At 42.9% G+C, this 20,367-nt stretch overlaps 1 protein-coding gene across 1 annotated transcript in view; it reads right to left on the minus strand.

Moving 5' to 3' along the window:
* SCFD2 (sec1 family domain containing 2) overlaps positions 1-20,367 on the minus strand; it is a 745,236-nt gene that overhangs the window by 122,734 nt on the left and 602,135 nt on the right. The gene's annotated exons all lie outside the window — the stretch shown is intronic.

Raw genomic sequence — 20,367 nt, forward strand, 5'->3', positions numbered from 1 at the left:
GGGTCCAACCCCCTGCGACTGCAGGCTTCCCTAAATCATCCCAGCCATATGTTTATCCAGTTTCTGCCTGAAGATTTCCATTGATGGAAAGTTCACTCCCTCCCATGGTAGACTGTTCCACTCTCTGACTGCCCTGACTGTCAGAAAGTTTTTCCTAATGTCTAATCTGAATCTCCTTCCTTTAAGTTTCATCCCATTGCTTCTTGTACTTCCTTGTGCCAGTGAGAATAAGGTGGTCCCCTCTGCACTGTGACCACCTTTCAGATATTTGTAGACCGCTATTAAGTCTCCTCTCAGCCTTTTCTTTTTCAAACTAAACATTCCTTGTTCTTTTAGCCATTCTTCATATGACATGGTTTGCAGACCTTCTACCATCTCGGTTGCTCTTTGGCTGAAAGTAGGAGAACATTAGTCTGGTCCTGTATTCTTCTATCAGTTTTACTGGTAAAACTGCATAATAATTATAGGCAATAAAAACAGTTACAATTTGGTTTGCTGCAGATATGTAGTGACTTTGTAGAACATAAGAAAATGTCTATAGAGCTGCTTGAATGGAAAAGCCACCGTCCCATTGTCACATGTAAAAACAATAGTAATAATTGACTTTTTCCTTACACATTTCTTCTATATATAATGCTTTTACAAACTTTTGATAAAGTCTAAAAAATGTTTTGTAAGGCAAAAAGTAGCTGAAAAAACCTTGCATTTCTTATTGCAGTTGCGTGTTTTTTCACTTGCGCTTTTTCTGCTTCTTTTCGTGCTTTTTTTTTTTTTTTAGCCATGGCGATCATGGAGGTTCAGGCGCTGAACCCCGCGATAGCTGATGGATCTCCGGCTGATGTTACAGCCGGTACCTGGCTATCACTGCCCAAAGCGGTGCCCGCGCTGCTCCCAGCAGTTTAACCCTCTGAATGCTGTGATCAGTGCGATCGCAGCGTTCAGGAGTCAGGGAGAGGGATCTCTTACCTCTCCCTGACAAACAGGTCCCTGTAATACAATCATAGGGACCTGATTGCTGTCAGCGTAACCCTAGGTTGTCACCATGACGACCCCAGGTTACTGAGCTATGTAGAGCCTCACACACAATGCTGTATGCACGGTCTGAGGCAAAGTGCTGCAATATAATCCCCTGTAGTGATAAAGCATTGCAGGGGATAATAGAAATGCAGAAAAAAATGCAGAAACAATGACATGCTTTCCCTTTTTTCAGCAACAAAATCTGCATGAAAAAAGAAGCAGCGTGTGCACAGTAAGCCAGGATTCTCAGACTTTGCTGGGATGCTTTTTCCTTGCTTTTATTAATTAAAATAAGCAAGAAAAAGGCATAAAAAATCGCAAAAATAAACGCCACATGGGCACATAGCCTAATCATGGAAATAAACAGGTCTGTGTATGAGCTGCACAAAATGGAAAATTTTATGTCAAAACCATTTCCTAAATATTTGCACCTAAATGGAACCTCTCATGTTATACATGTGTAGCGGGCATGGGGCAGGCAGTGGTAGCCGAGTGTTCAAGGGTCAACAGGCCGCAGCGCAGCCTCTCGTTAACCCCATGCCTCCCCGTCACCGCGCCACTTGAAGGATGGGCTCTGCACAGTCTAGTCTGTACTTCACTTTCATTCCGAGGCAATAAATGCTACAACACAGTTCTTTTCTTGAACAACATAACTTTACTTGGTTCCTTTTCAATAGATACATCATCTCTTTTCATCACTTTTCTCTTTCTCCTCTCAACATTAATAACATTCATCTTCACCCTTTCTCCATGACACGGTCACCATTCGTGGTCCCATAGAAGCTCCCTCTAGACTCCATCTCATAATACAATTTAACAACCGACCGCTTTCCTGGCACCTGGGCTCCGTAAGATACTGCTAGGCCCCTCAACCCCTTGTGTGACGTCACGCTAGCACGGACGGAATCAAAAAGTCTTTTAGGCCGCTCCATCACACCCAAAAGAATTGCTTGCGCGTTGGAAGAGCCACGTGTGACAGCACTCCTCCGCTCGTGCTTAGGCCAGGACCAAGACATACCCTACTCCTGAGGGTGCAACTGACCTTCAGTCTTGCAGGGGGTTTTGTTGGGTATTTGCTTCAGGAAATGGATGCCTCCCCCCCGACCGACCGGACTATACCCTGCCTCTGGGGACACAGTTAAACAATCCTCGAAGTGCAGGATCCCGCGTGTCTGCGATCCAGGGGTGACCCTTAGTGTCCACAAATTATAGTATATCAGCTCTTGGGGACCCTCCTGACCCCCTTCCCTCCTGCTCTGCTTTTTATATGCGACTCTCCTTCTCTTCCTTGACTGTTTGCCTGCCTAACCAGGTGCCAAGGCTACTGTTCATGAGACATACTGCCACCTGATAACCTTTTATACAAAATACCATACAACATATTACATTACACAGCATTATACATAATCTTAGGTGTGCCGGCTGCAGAGGTGGGCATAACCCTGACCCCATACACAGTCTGAGTTGTGAACAGTACAGAACAGAGAAGGAGAAGCTGAGCAGAATGATATAAAGTTTTTTTGGAAAAGATTAACTGTAACAACTATTTTTTATTAAAAGAAATCCCTATTGTTTGTATGCATGAGTCCAGTAGGCGGTCCTACTAGTGATTGACAGTTATCTCTGCATGCACAGTCACACTGGAAAGACTGTCAGTCACTAGTGGGATTGGCCACTGGACTTGTGAATATAAACAGCAGGGATTTCAATGAATAGAGTGCATACTCCAGACACTACAGACAGCGCTTTCGTCATTCACACATTTGTGGCAGCTATAAATGATCACCAAGCAAAGAATTTCAGTGAGTGCTGGCTTTAGTTTCTGCAGCTGTCAACACAGCAGGCAAGTATAAACCAACACTCACGAGGTCTTGTGAAATCACCAGGGAATGAAGTGGTTTTGATTTTTTGCTTTTCTCCAGCAAGATGATGTGCTACCGTAGCAAAAAGACTGGACAGCCACATAATGGAGTTTTTCCCATACATATTGAGATTTCAGGCAATATTCAATTTTTCCAATCGGGTCAAGATGCAGGTAGCATTTTTAACTGAAGTCAAAATAAATATGTCCCCTCACTTCCTGCGTGATACAAGTTACATGCTATCGGGTACATACACATGTGGCTGTGGATTTTCTGTCTAGATTTCCCAGCGGAAATTTTGCAAACCATTACAATAGCAGCAAAGAGGGCGAGATCTTACCAAATATCAACCCAAAATGCGGATAAAGAATCTGCTTCGGTAATTGGCCTATAGTTAAAATATTGGAGGTAACCTCACAGCCTGTCCATGCTCCCCAATCCACAAGCAGCATGTATCAGACACTAGTTGCTTTATTACTGTCATACTCATGGTCAAAAGTGTTGAATTCTTGAAATTGTTCCAAAAAATGAAGTATTTCTCAAAACAATTATTGCAGTTATGTATGTTTTGTTATACACATGTTTATTTATTTTGCGTGTATTGGAACAGCAATGAAAAAAGAGAAAGACAGGCAAATTGTGCATAATTTCACACAAAACCCCAAAAATGGGCCGAACAAAATTGTTGCACCCTCAACTTAATATTTGGTTGCACACCTTTAAGGGGCACTTTGCACACTACGACATCGCAGCTGCGATGTCGGTGGGGTCAAATCGAAAGTGACGCACATCCGGCGTCGCAGTCGATATCGTAGTGTGTAAATCCTTTTTGATACGATTAACAAGCGCAAAAGCGTCGTTATTGTATCATCGGTGTAGGGTCCGGCATTTCCATGAATTGGGAAATACCGATGTTACGATGTTGTTCCTCGTTCCTGCGGCAGCACACATCGCTGTGTGTGAAGCCGCAGGAGCGAGGAACATCTCTTACCTGCGTCCTGTGGCTCACGCCGGCTATGCGGAAGGAAGGAGGTGGGCGGGATGTTTACGTCCCGCTCATCTCCGCCCCTCCGCTTCTATTGGCCGATTGCCGTATGATGTCGCTATGACGCCGCACGACCCGCCCCCTTAATAAGGAGGCGGATCGACGGCCAGAGCGACGTCGCAGGGCAGGTGAGTGCATGTGAAGCTGCCGTAGCGATAATGTTCGCTACGGCAGCTATCACCATGATATTGCAGCTGCGACGGGGGCGGGGACAATCGTGCACGGCATCGTAGCATCGGCTTGCGATGTCGTAGTGTGCAAAGTGCCCCTTAGAATAAGAAACTGCAATCAATCTTTTCCTATAACCATGAACAAGCTTCTTACGCCTCTCAACTGGAATTTTGGATCACTCTTTCTGAAAATAGTCACTAATACCGTTTCCCCAAAAATAAGACAGTGTGTTATATTAATTTTTGCTCCCAAAGATGCGCTAGGTCTTGTTTTCAGTGGAGGTCTTATTTTTCCATGAAGAAGAATTCACATTTATTGTTCAACAAAAAAAATGAACATTTATTATATACTGTACAGTAGTGGTCATCGTAAACCAGCATAAACAAACAAACTGTGAATCCTATCAAGAATTTCTTGTTACTACCATTATTTCCATGTACTACATGCCCTGGTGTTCTGTTCGTTGGCATGCTTAGACACAAAAACTTTGCTAGGTCTTAAGGCCCCGTCACACTAAGCAACATCGCTAGCAACATCGCTGCTAACGAACAACTTTTGTGACGTTGCTAGCGATGTTGCTGTGTGTGACATCCAGCAACAACCTGGCCCCTGCTGTGAGGTCGTTGGTTGTTGCTGAATGTCCTGGGCCATTTGTTAGTCGTTGCTGTCCCGCTGTGAAGCACAGATCGCTGTGTGTGACAGCGAGACAGCAACAACTAAATGTGCAGGCAGCAGGAGCCGGCTTCTGTGGAGGCTGGTAACCAATGTAAACATCGGGTAACCAAGAAGCCCTGTCCTTGGTTACCCGATATTTACCTTTGATACCAGCCTCCGCCGCTCTCACTGCCAGTGCTGCCGGCTCCTGCTGTGTGCACATGTAGCTGCAGCACACATCGGGTTAATTAACCCGATGTGTGCTGTAACTAGGAGAGCAAGGAGCCAGCGCTAAGCATTGTGCGCTGCTCCCTGCTCTGTGCACATTTAGCTGCAGCACACATCGGGAAATTAACCCCATGTGTGCTGTAACTAGGAGAGCAGGGAGCCAGCGCTAAGCAGTGTGCGCTGCTCCCTGCTCTGTGCACATTTAGCTGCAGCACACATCGTGTAATTAACCTGATGTGTGCTGTAACTACGAGAGCAAGGAGCCAGCGCTCAGTGTGCGCTGCTCCCTGCTCTCTGCACGTGTAGCTCCGTGCGGTGGTAACCAAGGTAAATATCGGGTTGGTTACCCGATATTTACCTTAGTTACCAAGCGCAGCAGCTTCCACGCGGCGCTGGGGGCTTGTCACTGGTTGCTGGTGAGCTCACCAGCAACTTGTGTAGCCACGCTCCAGCGATCCCTGCCAGGTCAGGTTGCTGGTGGGATCGCTGGAGCGTTGCAGTGTGACATCTCACCAGCAACCTCCTAGCAACTTACCAGCGATCCCTATCGTTGTTGGGATCGCTGGTAAGTTGCTTAGTGTGACTGGACCTTTACTTTCAGGGGAGGCCTGATATTTAGCAGTTCAGCAAAACTTTTAATAGGTCTATATTTCGGAGAAACAGGGTAACAAGTTGTGATACAGAGTAGTCAAGCCTTGCGAAGTCAGATACCTGCAGAGCGCATCAAGAATTAAAGGGATAAACAAAGGCATAGTTCAAGTCACGGTCCAAAGTCAGAATACCTGGAGAGTAGCGGATAGGAGCAAAGGGGCTTACAAAATGGATAGTCAGAACAAGGTTCAAGATCAGGCAGCAATAGATCAATCAAACAGAGCACAGGAATACAGGCACCACTTGAACAGAATGCTATAATTGACAGAGTTCTGGGAAAAATAGCTTAGCAAAGTAGCTGGGCAATCACAGGGAACACCTGAAATCCAGCACCTTCCAGAATCAAAAAGGGTGACTGAATTGTCACCCAACCAATAGTCAGCTCCGCATGCCCCAATACCAGACTGGACAACTGAGTTGTCACTTACCAAACTGACAGCTGAGCATGTACCGACTGCATAGTTACAGCAAAAGTCACTCATTGCGTACTAGACGGACTGAGTGGAGTAGTTGTTGTGACAGTACCAGCCTTTTCCAAGGGATGTGACCAAATACCCAGGTTTCCCAAACCTACGATGGATTCTCTGGCCAATCGATTGGCCGATCGAGCTAGAATCCAGGATCTCTCCTCAGGTCGATATCCCTTCCAGTGAACCAGATATTGAAGGGTATTAAAGACCTTCTGAGAAACCAAGATCCACTGCCCTTGTATTGAATGCTGAAATTACAAACAAGGACTTGTGAAAAATGTTAGTTATATCAAGAAACTGAAGGAGTTTCAATCTAAAGGCAACCGGATTGACCACCCCCAGAATTTTCTACCGACCAATGAATTTAAGACTCAACTTCATTGATGACACCTTCAGATTAATATTTTTGGGAGGCCTCCTACTTTGAAAAATGAACCTGTTGAACGCTTCTTATCAGCCTTCCGTTTTTTTTTTTACGACATTTGTCCACCCCAGTATTTTTGAACATCCCTTCAGACATCCCTGAGTTTTTGTATGGATACTTCTACTCCAGGATGCCCAGACCTCATCCTTGAAAATTCACCAAAATGGGAATGAAAGCCATAATTGCAAATGGAATATGAAGTTCCAGTGAACTGATTAACCCAGCTGTTAAAGGCGAAATTCAGCTGTGACCACAGATAAAGTGAGTGATGTCACCGCTCACATCTATGGCTCAGTCAGTCTCTATCTGAAGCCACAGCAGGCGGTCACATTTTCTAAAGTGCCCTCGCGCTGCAACTTCACTATGTAGCGGAGCCGGGATCATCGTGGAACCTCATGTGGATTATGTTGGAACTGGTTGCTTGGGGTTAATAAATTGGAGAAATAGGGTGGATTTATTTGTATTGTATTTCAAATAATGGATTTTGTTGTATGTTTGTGTTTATTTTTACTTACAGACTATTACTGAGGGGGTCTCATAGACCCTCCTTATTACTAAGCTAGGTCTTAGTGGCAGCTATGAGCTGCCATTAACCCTTTATTACCCCGATTGCCACTGCACCAGGACAATCGAGCTGAGCTGGGTAAAGATCCAGGATTGTCGCATCTGATGGATGCAACAATCCTGGGCGGCTGCAGCCTGTTATTTTTAGGCTGGGGCGGCCCAATAACCATGGGTCTCCCCAGCCTGAGAATACCAACCCTCAGCTGTCAGCTTTATCATGGATGGGTATCAAAATTGGGAGGGACTGCACGCTGTTTTTTTAAATTATTATTTAATTTTTTTTTTAAATATAAAAGCTGTCTGCGGTCCCTCTTATTTCGATAATTATTATGCTGCTTTCAGATTCAGTGGCAAAAACAGAGTGACAGAGTTTCTTTAATAGTCCCCTTAGGAAACTTGAACCTGCCGATCGCTTGTGTTATACAGAGCAGTACATTAGCACTGCTCACGATAACAGAAATCACAATTATCAGCTGATCCTTGGTTGTACTGACAACCCATAGACGACCTGCGATCAAGGTGGCAACCAAGATAACAAAGCTCACTTCATGATACTGTAAGTTATGTTATTTCAGCTAATGCCTATGCAGAGTGCAACAGCTCATAAACTGTTCTTGCCTGCTGTACTCTGCACGGGTGCCTGTGGCACTAAGATGTCAGTTTACTCATATAGATTGCTAGCATCTGGCCCAACACCCACTGCCCCTTGTGCTGCTCCAAAAGAAGCGGTGCAGGGAGTGCGCCCCAACAGAATTTGCCCCCTGGTCACCCAACCTTTTTCCCCACTCTCCCCCATGCTCCTGCCATTCGGCTACTCTTGCCTGTCAATATACAGTGATAAGCAAAAGGGTAACAATGTTTTGAACTTTTCAGGCTCCATATTTCACCATCTACTACAGCTGTGAACGTGAGACTACCTCAACTTTATAGACAATCATCTTGGATTTCTCATACATAAGTTTGACTTGAAAACTATTTAGCATAGTTATGTAGATTCTTGTCATGCCACTGTAATGTTTTTGTTTTGCTCCTAAAAATCGAAGTTTACATTTTTGTTATTTTGTTAGCACTTTGTAAATCCACCTTTGACTTTCAACACTGCCTAAATCCTTCTGGGCATGCTCTTGATCAGATTCAAGTATTTTTTGACCAAAATCTGATCCCAGGCCTCATTCTCAATGTTGGTGTATACTGGTCGACTCACTTTAATATATATACAGATTTTTCTTCAACTCTACCCACAAATGCTCATTTGGGTTGAGGTCTGGGGACTGTGGGTGCGAATCTAGCACCTCTACTTGTCACTGAACCAATTATTTGTCAATCTCAATGTATGCTTTGGGTTCTTGTCCTGCTGGAACACTATGTCATCCTTTTCATACCCATACTACTCGAGTATACGAAGTAACTCATCTTATAGGATACTCACAGATAGCTCAGCATTGAGACCACCATTGATTCTGGTCAAGTATCCAACATCATTGGCAGTAAAACTACCCCATATCAGGCTTCCTCCACCGAACTTGAAAGGTCCGTCAATTTCTTGATCTGATGGCCCGTCTTTCCCTTGTTTTTACAAACCCATTTGCACCCATCAGAGCCTAGTCCATTGACATTTGTCTCATCGCTCAAAATCACCCGTTTCCAATCTTTTACTGTCCACTTTTTGTACTTTTCTACAGTTTTGAGCCAACGTTTCTTATGATGATATTGAAGTCAAGACTTTTTCACTTTTTTTCAGGCCACCATTCCAGACTTGTGTAATGTGCATTGCACAGTGCTTGCATAGATGTATGTTATATCACTATTACAAAGCATACAAGCATACTGTCGTGTTTGTCACACCAGAACTGATAACCCTGTGATGAATCGACTTGTTGACTCTAATATTTTACCTTTTGGCGCCTGAATGGATGATGGGACTTCATTTCGTATTCTTCCAACTGTCATGGCGCTCACATGATGCAGCTTAGCAATTTTCTTGGCCAAAAGACAGCTATCAATGAGCTGTGTGAGGCGGTTTCTTGGGAAATCTTCGATTAGAAACAGTGATCTTTCACGTGGGAATTAACCTACTAATGCACTGAGCTATTAGGTAATATGGGGACATGTTGTAATTTGTAGCTTAAAGGAAGAAAAATAAATTTCAAACAGCATAAAACAAAACAGTAACAATGCAGTGACATGACAAGAATTTGCATAGCTAATCATATGCTAAATAGTTGAAAGTCAAATTTCTGTATGAGATAGCCAATATGATTGCCTATAAAATGAAGGTAGTCTCATGCTCATAGCTGTAGTGGAAAGTGAGATATGAAGCCTGAAAGTCAAACATTTAACATATTGTTACCCTTTTGCTCACCAGTGTATCTACAGTAAATCTGCTTACAGTATATTCAGCGTAATCATGTGGCTGTTACTGATGCTGGATTGGAAGTAAACAATTAAAAACACAACGGAACATTTCACGTGGCCACTTTCTCTTGTACATCTTGTCCAGCGTGAGATCGGTCTGGACTGTAGGTCGGCACATGGGTACATGAAAGCAAAGTACAGAATGTACAGTCTGGATGTTACACTGGTGTAGAATCCAAATTAAATCCATACTGTGCCTGTTAATGGAACAAGTCAGGAAGACACGTCTGTAGGAAACTTTTCTAGTGCCCTAAGATGCAATAAAGCATAAGAGGGAAAACAAATACTAAAATTATTATTTTGAAGTCTGATTTGTTGCAAAATCGGCTCATGGCCCAGACCTGGCTTATGAAATCCCAGTACAAATCCTCAGCTGAATTTTAGCTTCTAAAGAAATCAAAAGCCTGAACTTAAAAGCCATAAGGTGATGAAAGACAGCCACACCCTGTTATAAATGTCTCTTTCCAGACTATCTGGCACTGGAGGAAAGAAAAACTGAAAACGTGTTACTGTAAGCCAGTAATAGGTCTTATAGGATTCCTATTGAAACATTGAATTCCCAAGACTAGAGGAGGGTCGCGTGAGACAGACTTGGTTTGATTGAATCGTTGCCAAAACACACACCGTTCTCGCCGGGCCTGGTAGCGTGACCTACAGAGGCATACTATGATTTGATTACGCTGCAGTCTTTGCATGTTGAGCCAGGTGTGTGTCTCACACAATGAAATGACTGCTCAAGAATGCTCCGAGCCCCCATTAAGACACGCTGCTTTAATGCGCAATGTCAATACGCTTTGATAAAACACTAATAGAGCACTCTGTGAAGACTTTCCTCTTTACCTAATGCCATTGAGATATTAAAAACCTTCATCCACATCAGAATTACACATTCATATTGTGTTAAGTGGTTGTTTTCTACCAAATATAAGCTACATGATGATGTTTCTATAAGGACGCAGGCAGCGCTATAATCCCCATCATGCTTAATAGAGATCATGAAACGGCTGTTTAGACAGATGCAGATGTTTGGGTGCATTGTATATCCGGTTATATAGTACTAGCTGCAGAAATAAACTGAATGTGTTAGTAGCGGAAGTTTTAAGACATAACTTAAAGGAAAAGCATGTGCTGGATGACAGTATAAAATAATCAGTTGGTGACTTATTTAACCACTTAACCACCTGGTCATTTTTTTAATTTCACTTCCCTTCTTTCAAGAGCCAAAACGTTTTAATTTTTCTGTCAACATAGCCATATGAGTAGAGATGAGAGAACCCGAGGTTCGGATTTTGAACCGAACACCAACTTAAAAAACGAGGGCTCAGGTTCAGAGCTAAAATGCTTTACGTGCAAACTTAACTTGCGCGAGTAAGACGGTGCTCAGGTATGCTCGATGCTCAGCCCTGTGCGAGCTGCTTGCGGTGTTTGAATAGCGCACACTGAGGGTAACAACAGCATGATTACATGTAGTGCGCCACAAAAAAAAAGTTTGAAAAAGTCCACCCACTCTCCCCCGGAAGTGATCTGCTTATGGCTGGCGGTATGTGGGTGGAGACTCAAACTGCCAATCAGTGATTCCGAACCTCCTTTGGCCAAGTTCGGACCAGCAGAGGTTCGGTTTGTTTGCTGCCAACGAACCAAACCTTCAAAGGTTAGCTCATCTCTTATGACTTATCAAGGCTTATTGTTTGTAGGATGAGTTGTACTTTTGAATGAAACCATTAATTATGTAGCGTCCCTGAATCCATCAGGGAGCTACAAGGTACTGCATCCCCACTGGGATGCAGGGTCTACCCCCTAGGGACCCAGAAGACCAGTGCCGATAACACACAAACAATCCAGGTAATCCCAGTTTTCCCCAACATTCCCTCATAGAATGGTACAAGGCTAGGGTTGGATCAATGGATGGCCGCCTAGAGGTGGAGCCACTCCAGTCCACTAGTTGACAAGGTGGGAGGGGCAGACTGTGGACAGTCAGTTAGACAGAGTCAGTGTGAGAGTTGAGCAGTGACTGTGAAAGTGAGCAGACGTGCTGACAAGAGTGAACAGTGACCTGAGGGCCCAGGCGGTTAGCTGCCGGTGGACTACGGTGGAGTGCTCCCGGAACTACGCACCAATGGGGTACAGAATCCTAGGTAAGGCAAAAGCTCCAGGCAGACTTGATAAAATCTGCACAGTGAGGGGACCATCAAGGACCTCCCTTGTTGTGAATGTCAGTTATGCTTTTGCTGCTGTGAGGCTCCCTCTTGTGGCCAGGAAAGGTTTGGACAGACACCAGGTGTGCTGGAGCAATGGGCGTTTCCATTGCTAACTCTCTGCCTATTTAAACCTTGGTCTGCTGGCAGTCTGAGCCGGATCTCATTTGTTCTTTAGTTACCAGCCTTCTCATCTTGCTCCAGACTACATCTACCCACATAAGTGCTTAGTTCTTTCTTATGTTGTTTTGTTCTTTTGTTCTTATCTGGGTTTGTCATTTGCTGTGGTTATTGTCAGTTTATTTGCATGCAGGAATCTTACCTCTCTGTTGCTTAGCTGGGAAGCTCCCTGCAGCTATGTTTGGAGTTTTGCTCCTATAAGTCCATTTGTTTGTTGCTTCTTGAATTTGTAATTGTTCCTGTTTTCTGTTCATTGGTTTGACAAAAGCACCTGATATAGGATGGAGTTCAGATCATGCGATCTGAGGACTTTTTGTACTATCAGGTATTTGGATTTTTGTAAGGTTTTTCTCTGGCCACCATCAGCCCCATTCCTATCCTTTCCTATTTAGTCAATGGGGCCTCACTTTTGCTAATCCTATCATCTATCTGTGTATTGTGTTTTCCTATATCACCGTAGTCTTTGAATGTGGGGGTCTTGCTATACCTTTTGCGGTCTATTTCTGAGACAGAGAGTTATTCATCCTTCCTTCCTTTAGGATAGCTAGTTCTCTTGCTGGATTCGCGGTGCATAGGATGTTAGTTCACCCCTCAGCTACTTCTAGTGTTGATAGTTAGTAAGGGGATGGCGGCCAGATTAGTTGCCAATGCTCTTGTCATCTTTTTTGCCAATGATCTATTGTGATCTTCCATGGTTCCGGATCATAATACTCACTGACCTTGAAGTTCGGGACTCGGTAGCAAAGGGAGAATCGGGGACAGGACAAGAGACTCCAACCCCACAGGGTTCACGCTACCATCATACGGACTGCAGTAGAAGACCACCAGAATGGGACCCCCAGCTGCTCTACATCATGTGGGACGCAGCAACCAAAAGACAGGTGCAGGGGGAAAGCCACCAGGTTGCTAAACCGGCACGGGGAAAAAGGGGACCTGAAGGTGAAACCAGTCGACCTCGGGTGACCAGTTACCACCAGAAAGTGAGTAAAGAACCAGTTGCACTGAAACCCTTGTGTGACCTACCTTCTTCCGACACCCGTCACATCACCTACCCTCTGGGGCCCGGCCCTGCTTGTGGAGGGCCTAACATCTAGGCTGCCATAAACACCAGCCCCAGTAGTAAACATTGTGCAGCGGCGGCTCCATCTACATAGCCACAAGTGGCGTCACGTGGGAACATTATTCTAATCCCCTGTAAATATTCCCTTTCAACAAGCACCAAGGGCACGAGACCGGGCAACGACAATCAAAGTGACATTCCCCAGCTATACACCGCCCGTGACCAAGTCCCCCGTAACAGTGGGTGACACAATTATACTATATAATACTGCAAAATAAGAAAAAAATTACAAGTGCAGTGAAAATGCAAAAATATGCAATTCCACAATTATTTATCATGTTCACTATATGATGAAACTGACCTGGCAATATGATTCCCTAGGTCACTGCAAGGTCATAGATACCAAACGAATCGAATCAGAAATTTGTTACAAAAAAATGGTGCTTTTGGCACTATTTTCCCAAGACCCGAAATGTTTTAATTTTGGGGGTATTTTGCGCTGCGTGATGGCTTATTTTTTGTGCCCTGAGCTGACGTTTTTACAAATACCATTTTGTGGGTCTTATTGCATTGGTTCAGTGACAAAAAAAACATGTCATTCTGGAGTTTTAAATTTTTTTTTTTCATTTCACTGTTTAACAATCAGATTAATTTGTTTTATATTCCGATAGATCAGACATTTCTGAACAAGGCAATACCAAATATGTGTATTATTATTATTATTATTATTATTATTCTTATTATTTTCAATGGAGCAAAAGGGCAGAAATTTGAACTTTTGGGAGGAGTTTTTTCATATTTTTGAAAAACTTTTTTTTTTGTACTTTTGATTGTTTTTACTATTCCCTTTAGAGGACTTGAAGTCTGCACTGTCCGATCGCTTCAGCTGTTCAGAGCAATGCTTCAGCACCATTCTGTACAGCAGAAATGCTGATCTCCTTTGAACACCGACACTTAGCCAGTATTCAAAGGATCTATGTCATCACAGTGACAAGGGACATCAGTGTACTCCCTGCCGACACGCGTTAAATCCTGCTGTGAGAGATTGACAGCAGGATTTAAGTAGGCAACAGGAACGGGTGGATCGGAGATCCACCTGTGCCTGTTAGAGTCACATGTTGACTGACCAGATCAGCCAACATGTGCCAGGAAGGTTGCAGGCTCAGCGTGTGACTTGTGAGCCTGCATCAAAGGGAGCAACATGACTTTTTATGTACCGGCACATCATAGGTCGTAAAGGGGTAAAAGAAATTGGTCACTTATTCAGGTGGGATGTAAATAATAACGTGCAATCACCACCCATCATGAGCAACAAGAGAGCCATTTGTGTGCTGTTTACTTACAATGAAGGTTCTATCACCAGGTGATTATCACTGACAGACAACAGGGCTTGTTAGCAGTTATCCGACCATACCCCCTCCTTTGATAAGCACCACACTATCAATAATTTTCACAGAAAGCTGTGCTGTCAATGAGGTTAGCTTTCTGAGCTCAGCTAGATGCTACATCTACAGTAAGAACTCTGATTGTGTCACAACTGCTTCATCCAGTAAACAAAGTGACACATTGCTGGAATCAGGGTCTCCTGCCCTACATTATGCTGCTCTGAGATGAGGTAGCAAAAACCTGCTGACAGATTCTGTCCAAGATTAAATGAGTACTGAACTGCAAACCTGTCACTTCAGTAATTTCTGGACTTGCACTTGCCTGGTCTGTAAAATGAATCAGACTAGTGAATTGTACAATTATTTTAGCATGGACCATCATTCCATATGAGAAATTACACATGTACTCAGTGCCATAGTTTATTAATGGGCCATAGTGCTGTTTGTTTTATGCTCTGGGAAAACTCTTAGTACTCATGTTTACAGTGTCCATAGGCTCCCCAGTCACCAAAAGTAGGGTAAAACAGTGTCCTCGAGAGAGCTAGTATACGGTGGTATAAGGAATATGAATTTCCGTAAAATTGTTGCCAGGTTTGACTTTTACTATTGAAAAAATACTTCCATCATGGTAATGGGACTATTTCACATTGCAAGAAGTGCAATACAGCACCTAACGTTCCATGGCATAACGGCTTGTGCAATGGTAAGTTATCTTAATTAAAATTAATCTTCTGGAACAATTCATGAAATAATTAAAAAAAGGGCTTCCCTATATTTTTGGTTCCCAGCTGGGTACAAATAGGCAGCTGGGGGTTGGGGGCAGCCCGTACCTGCCTGCTGCACCTGGCTAGCATACAAAAATATGGCGAAGCCCACATCATTTTTTTTTTTTGGGCAAAAAACTACATACAGTCCTGGATGGAGGATGCTGCGCCTTGTAGTTCTGCAGCTGGTGTCTGCTCACCTGCATACACTAGTGGATGGAGCATGCTGAGCCTTGTAGTTCTGCAGCTGCTGTCTGCTCTCCTGCATACACTAGTGGATGGAGCATGCTGAGCCTTGTAGTTCTGCTCCCCCTGCCTCTCCCTCCAGCATACAGTCCTGCATGGAGCATGCTGAGCCTAAGTTATCTTAATTAAAATTAATCTTCTGGAACAAGTAATTAAGATAATGTGTTATCCGTCATAATAATCTTTTCTATATCTGTGCACTCATGGCTAAAAGTTTTGAGACTGACACATTTTGGTTTTAAGAAAGTTTGTGGTTTCATTGGTTTTAGACCTTTTTCTCAGATATTTCTATAGTTACTGAAATACAATTATCATCATTTCATAAGTTTTTTTTAAACTTTTACTGACAAATACATAACATTCATGCAAAAATGTAGTATTTGCTCCCAATGGAGTGAGCTCATCCACAATTTTGCCTAAGAACACAGCCATGAATAAAGAATGAGCTCCAAGAGCAACTTTATCCAACAATCCTGGTGCAATTTAGTGATGAACAATGCTTTTTCCATCATGACGGAGACCAAGTCACAAAGCAAAAGTGATATCTAAGTGGCTTGGTGAACTAAGCTTTGAAATTTTGGGTCCATGGAGAGGAAATTTTTCAGGTGTCAACCCATTGAAAAACTGTGGTAAGTTCTCAAAAAGTGGGTGGCCAAACAAAAACACAGAAAATGTGATAAACTCCAAGCACTGGCAAGAACGGGCTGTCATCAGTCAGGATTTGGCCCAGGAGTCGATATCCAGCATGTCAGGGTGAAGTGCAGAAATCTTGTAAAATTATGTCAACAATATAATTATTGAATCTTTGCATAAACTTGATGTATTTGTCCATAAAAGTTTAAAACCTATGAAATACTAATAATTATACTTCAAATGCCATAGAAACATCTATCAGATCTAAAAACACTGAAGCAGCAAACTTAGTGAAAAGTAAAATTTGTCAGTTTCAAAACTTTTGTCAATGACTGGACAAGAAATATACTGTATATTTTTTGGTGACCAAAGATGGCATACTTTGCCTTTGATAAAGATGGCGGCCCAGTTAATCAGTTGCATTTTTTAAAGTGAATTTTCTTTTTGTGTGATATTCATTGCCATGTTTTGCTCCAAAATCTTCAAAATAGCACACACAGCTTATGAGGTTTCTACTAAGTCAAAAACTGTCTAATAGTCTTTTTTTTGCCTTTATTAGAGGTGAGTTGCCCCGAACATTAGAGTTTGGGGTTCATTCCAAACACAGGCTTTCCCCAAAAAAATCAGTGTTTCAGTTTGGAGTTCAGATGCTTAATGTATGCAAACCACCCAAGTGAGTATCACTGTGCTCGGGTACACTCGGTGCTTGGCCCAGTGCGAGCCACTTGCAGTGTTTGGATGGTTTGCACTGGGGTAAAATCAGTGTTATCGGATATAGTGTGATAAAAAAAAAACCAACCTCCCCTGGAAGTGCTCCTTATCCATATATGGCTGGCTGTATGTGGGCGGAGAGCCAAACTGACCAATCAGTGACTTCATATAAGGTTCGGGTCAAGTTCAGGTCCAGAACTGAACTTTATCTAAGGCCGGTTTCAGACGTCCGTGTTTCAGGTACGTGTGACATCCGTTTTTTTTAACATGAATGCCACATGTACCAATGTTATTCTTAAAAGGTACACACACGTCTGTGTTTTCACATGGACCGAGTGACCCCGTGTGGCTTTGTAGGCACACACTGAGACATGTCTGTTTTTTCTCTGGCAGCACGGGTGTCACACAAATCGCACACTGATGTGATCCGTGTGACATCAGTGTGACACGTACTGGAGAAAACACGTGTCTCTGAAATAAAACTATGTTCTATATTCACCTGTATCCAGTGCTGTTTTTTTCTTCTCTGCTGTCTCCCGCTTCTGACCTCCGCTCATTATGCTCACTGAATATTCACTACACTGAGGAGCTGGAAGCCGGAGCATCGCCGGAGACAGGTGAGTATCCTATGTAGTGGCTGTCACTTCATGGGTTCATCAGAGTTCATTATGTACTCCGATGAACCCGTGACATTACTGCCGTGACACCCGCTGTAGCACGGATTTCACGGGGGTGTCGTTAGGATGTCATCTGAGTTCATTGTGAACTCCGATGAACCCATGACATTACCGCCGGGCCCACACACACACTGCTGAGGGCGCGCATGCGGTGACCTGGGCTCACCTTTATAAGGTTCAGGTCACCACAGGGAAGCATACAGAGCAGTGTGGGTGTGTGTGTGTGTGTGTGTGCCTGCAGGGGCTGCTCTCACAATCAATGAGGAACATTGAATGTTACACTAGTATGGGATCGGCGTGGACCTTCCCTAATTGGATTATGGCGGACCAGGATTAGGGCTTTGATAGGGAAATTAATTGGAAAAGATGGTGTCTCTTGTCTTTATTTATTGAATAATTTTCTCTATTTATGTCTTTTCAGGTTTGCTTTTGGGGAACGCCATGGATTACGGCGGACCTTTTTTTTTTTTTTTTTTAATCATAAAAATCAAATAAATTGGTAAACGAGGGCTGGAGTCATGGGTTTCTTTGTTCAAATAAACTTTATTATTCTCCATTCAACTACTGGATTAGTAATGGTGGTGGCCACCCATCACTAATACCAGGGCTTGATGCCAGCGCCACAAATATTACCTTGTTTGCCACCGCACCAGGGCAACGGGAAAAACCGGGTCCAGCACCAGAATTGGCACACCTAATGGATGCACCATTTCTGGGGCAGTTGTGGGCTGCTATTGTTATGCTGGAAAGGGCAAAATAACTACGGCCCTTTCCACACTAATAACATCATCCCCCAGTTGTCTGCTGTAACATGGATGGTTTTAGTAAAATGTAGGGGACCCTACATCATTTTTTTTTTTATAATCTAAAAATGTAAAAAAATAAGCGCGGGATCCCCTCTGTTTTTAATAATTAGCCAAGCAGATAGCTGAGTGTTCCAGGTTGCAGCTGCTGCTGTTTCTGTGCTGGATTTAAAAATTGGGGGGGACCCCATGTAATTTTTTTTTTCTTTTTATGCTGTAAAACTGCTGGCCAAGCTAGCCATCTCTATAACTATATTGTTATTCTATCTGTTCTGTCTATTTTATATGTTATTTCTTCATATCTCTCTAACTTATATGTGCTATCTATTTAATCTGTTCTATCTATCTATCTGTTTAATCTGTTCTATCTATCTATCTATCCATCTATCGGTTCTATCTATCCATCTATCTAATCTGTTCTATGTATCTATCTATATCTATCTATAATTTTTCAGGCTTTGCCCATATTTTACACATTAAAAAAACATTAATTTCAGTATTATGCATTTTTTACCAACACGGATGTCACACGTCTGCAAACACGGATGTCTCATGGATGACCATATCGATATGTGTGGCGTGCACCTGTTTAAATACGCACAGAACCCAAACTTCCATGGGTCCGCCCATCTCTAGTCTTTAACCATGTTTGGCTTAGCGCAAAAAGTCTCACCTTTTGCAAAATGCTGCACAAAAATTGCACCAAAATAGATGGTGAAAATAAAATCACATCTGTGACAATTTTTTTTTTTTTACTTTTTGATAGGAAAGACACAAATGCTGAATTAGCCTAAAATATCTGGAACCCCAAAACTTGCTAACATTGGCAAACAAAAAAACAAACGGTAAACACAGATATAAGATACTTTAAAAAAATGTTCAAACCAATGAAAGAATAAGGTGCAAATAGAAAAAATTGAAAAACACCTGAAAAAAAAATACAAAAAAGGTGCACGCGTAATAATGAACCAGGACTTATAAAGTTAGTGGATAAGAACAGAGTCTGCCTAACATTCCAGTAAGTCATTACCATTTCAGAGTATACGATCAAGGAACATTACATATTAAATAACAGATAATAGCTCCTCAACTCTGTCCAGAAATTGTCCCTGGAAATTAGCATCAAATGACATTTTAGATAATGAGGCTGTGTATTCACATACAACATCGCCCCATAATCATCATTTACTGTACTTTACAAAACTGTTTCCTATAACCCTACAACATATGGAATAACAAGCAGAAAGTGAGGCATCCCCTTACTGCACATACTGACATTGTACAGGAACACTCAGTCTGCTACGCTATAAATGAGATTTCGTCTGGATTATGTCTGCCACATTTTCGGCTGATTTTTCCCCTTTCTTTTAGGCTATTAGGAACTGACTTGGAAAAGAAAATACTAAATTTGATCACATCATAATTTTATGATTCATAAACTAAAATATAACATATGGCAAAGTATTATTCATACAATAAAATCAAGATCAAATTTAAAAAAACAACAAATTTCTACAATGCATATGATGCCACTTTGTTAGTTATTACTGGAGTCATCAAATTGTTTCAATTAAGTTGCTTGTCAAACTTTTGCAAAGTATTGTCAGTATATACACCGAACAAATATATAAACACAATACTTGTTTCTGCTCCCATTGTTCATGAGCTGAACTCTAAAGGGGGCTTTACACGGTAGCGATATCGCTAGCAATTTCTAGCGATATCGAGCGTGTAAGTACCCGCCCCCGTCGCGCATGCGATTGTTTGTGATCGCTGCCGTAGCGAACATTATCGCTACGGCAGTGTCACACGTACTTACCTGGTCGGCGGCATCGCTGTGACTGCCGAACAATCCCTCCTACAAGGGGGAGGGACGTTCAACATCACAGCGACGTCACCGCAACGTCACTAAGCGGCCAGCCAATCAAAGCGGAGGGGCGGAGATGAGCAGGACGTAACATTCCACCCACCTCCTTCCTTCCGCATTGGGGCCGGCGGCAGGTAAGGAGACGGTCCTCGCTCCTGCGGTGTCACACATAGCGATGTGTGCTGCCGCATGAGCGATGAACAACATGGATAAACAACCCTTTCCGATTTTTGAGTTTGGGACGACCTCTCCATGGTGAACGATTTTCACCATTTTTGAGGTCGCTTAAGGTCGCTGGTCAGTGTCACATGCTGCGATATCGTTAATGACGTCGGATGTGCGTCA

This window comes from Anomaloglossus baeobatrachus, chromosome 1 (assembly GCF_048569485.1).
Source record: "Anomaloglossus baeobatrachus isolate aAnoBae1 chromosome 1, aAnoBae1.hap1, whole genome shotgun sequence".
Classification (NCBI taxonomy): Eukaryota; Metazoa; Chordata; class Amphibia; order Anura; family Aromobatidae; genus Anomaloglossus; species Anomaloglossus baeobatrachus.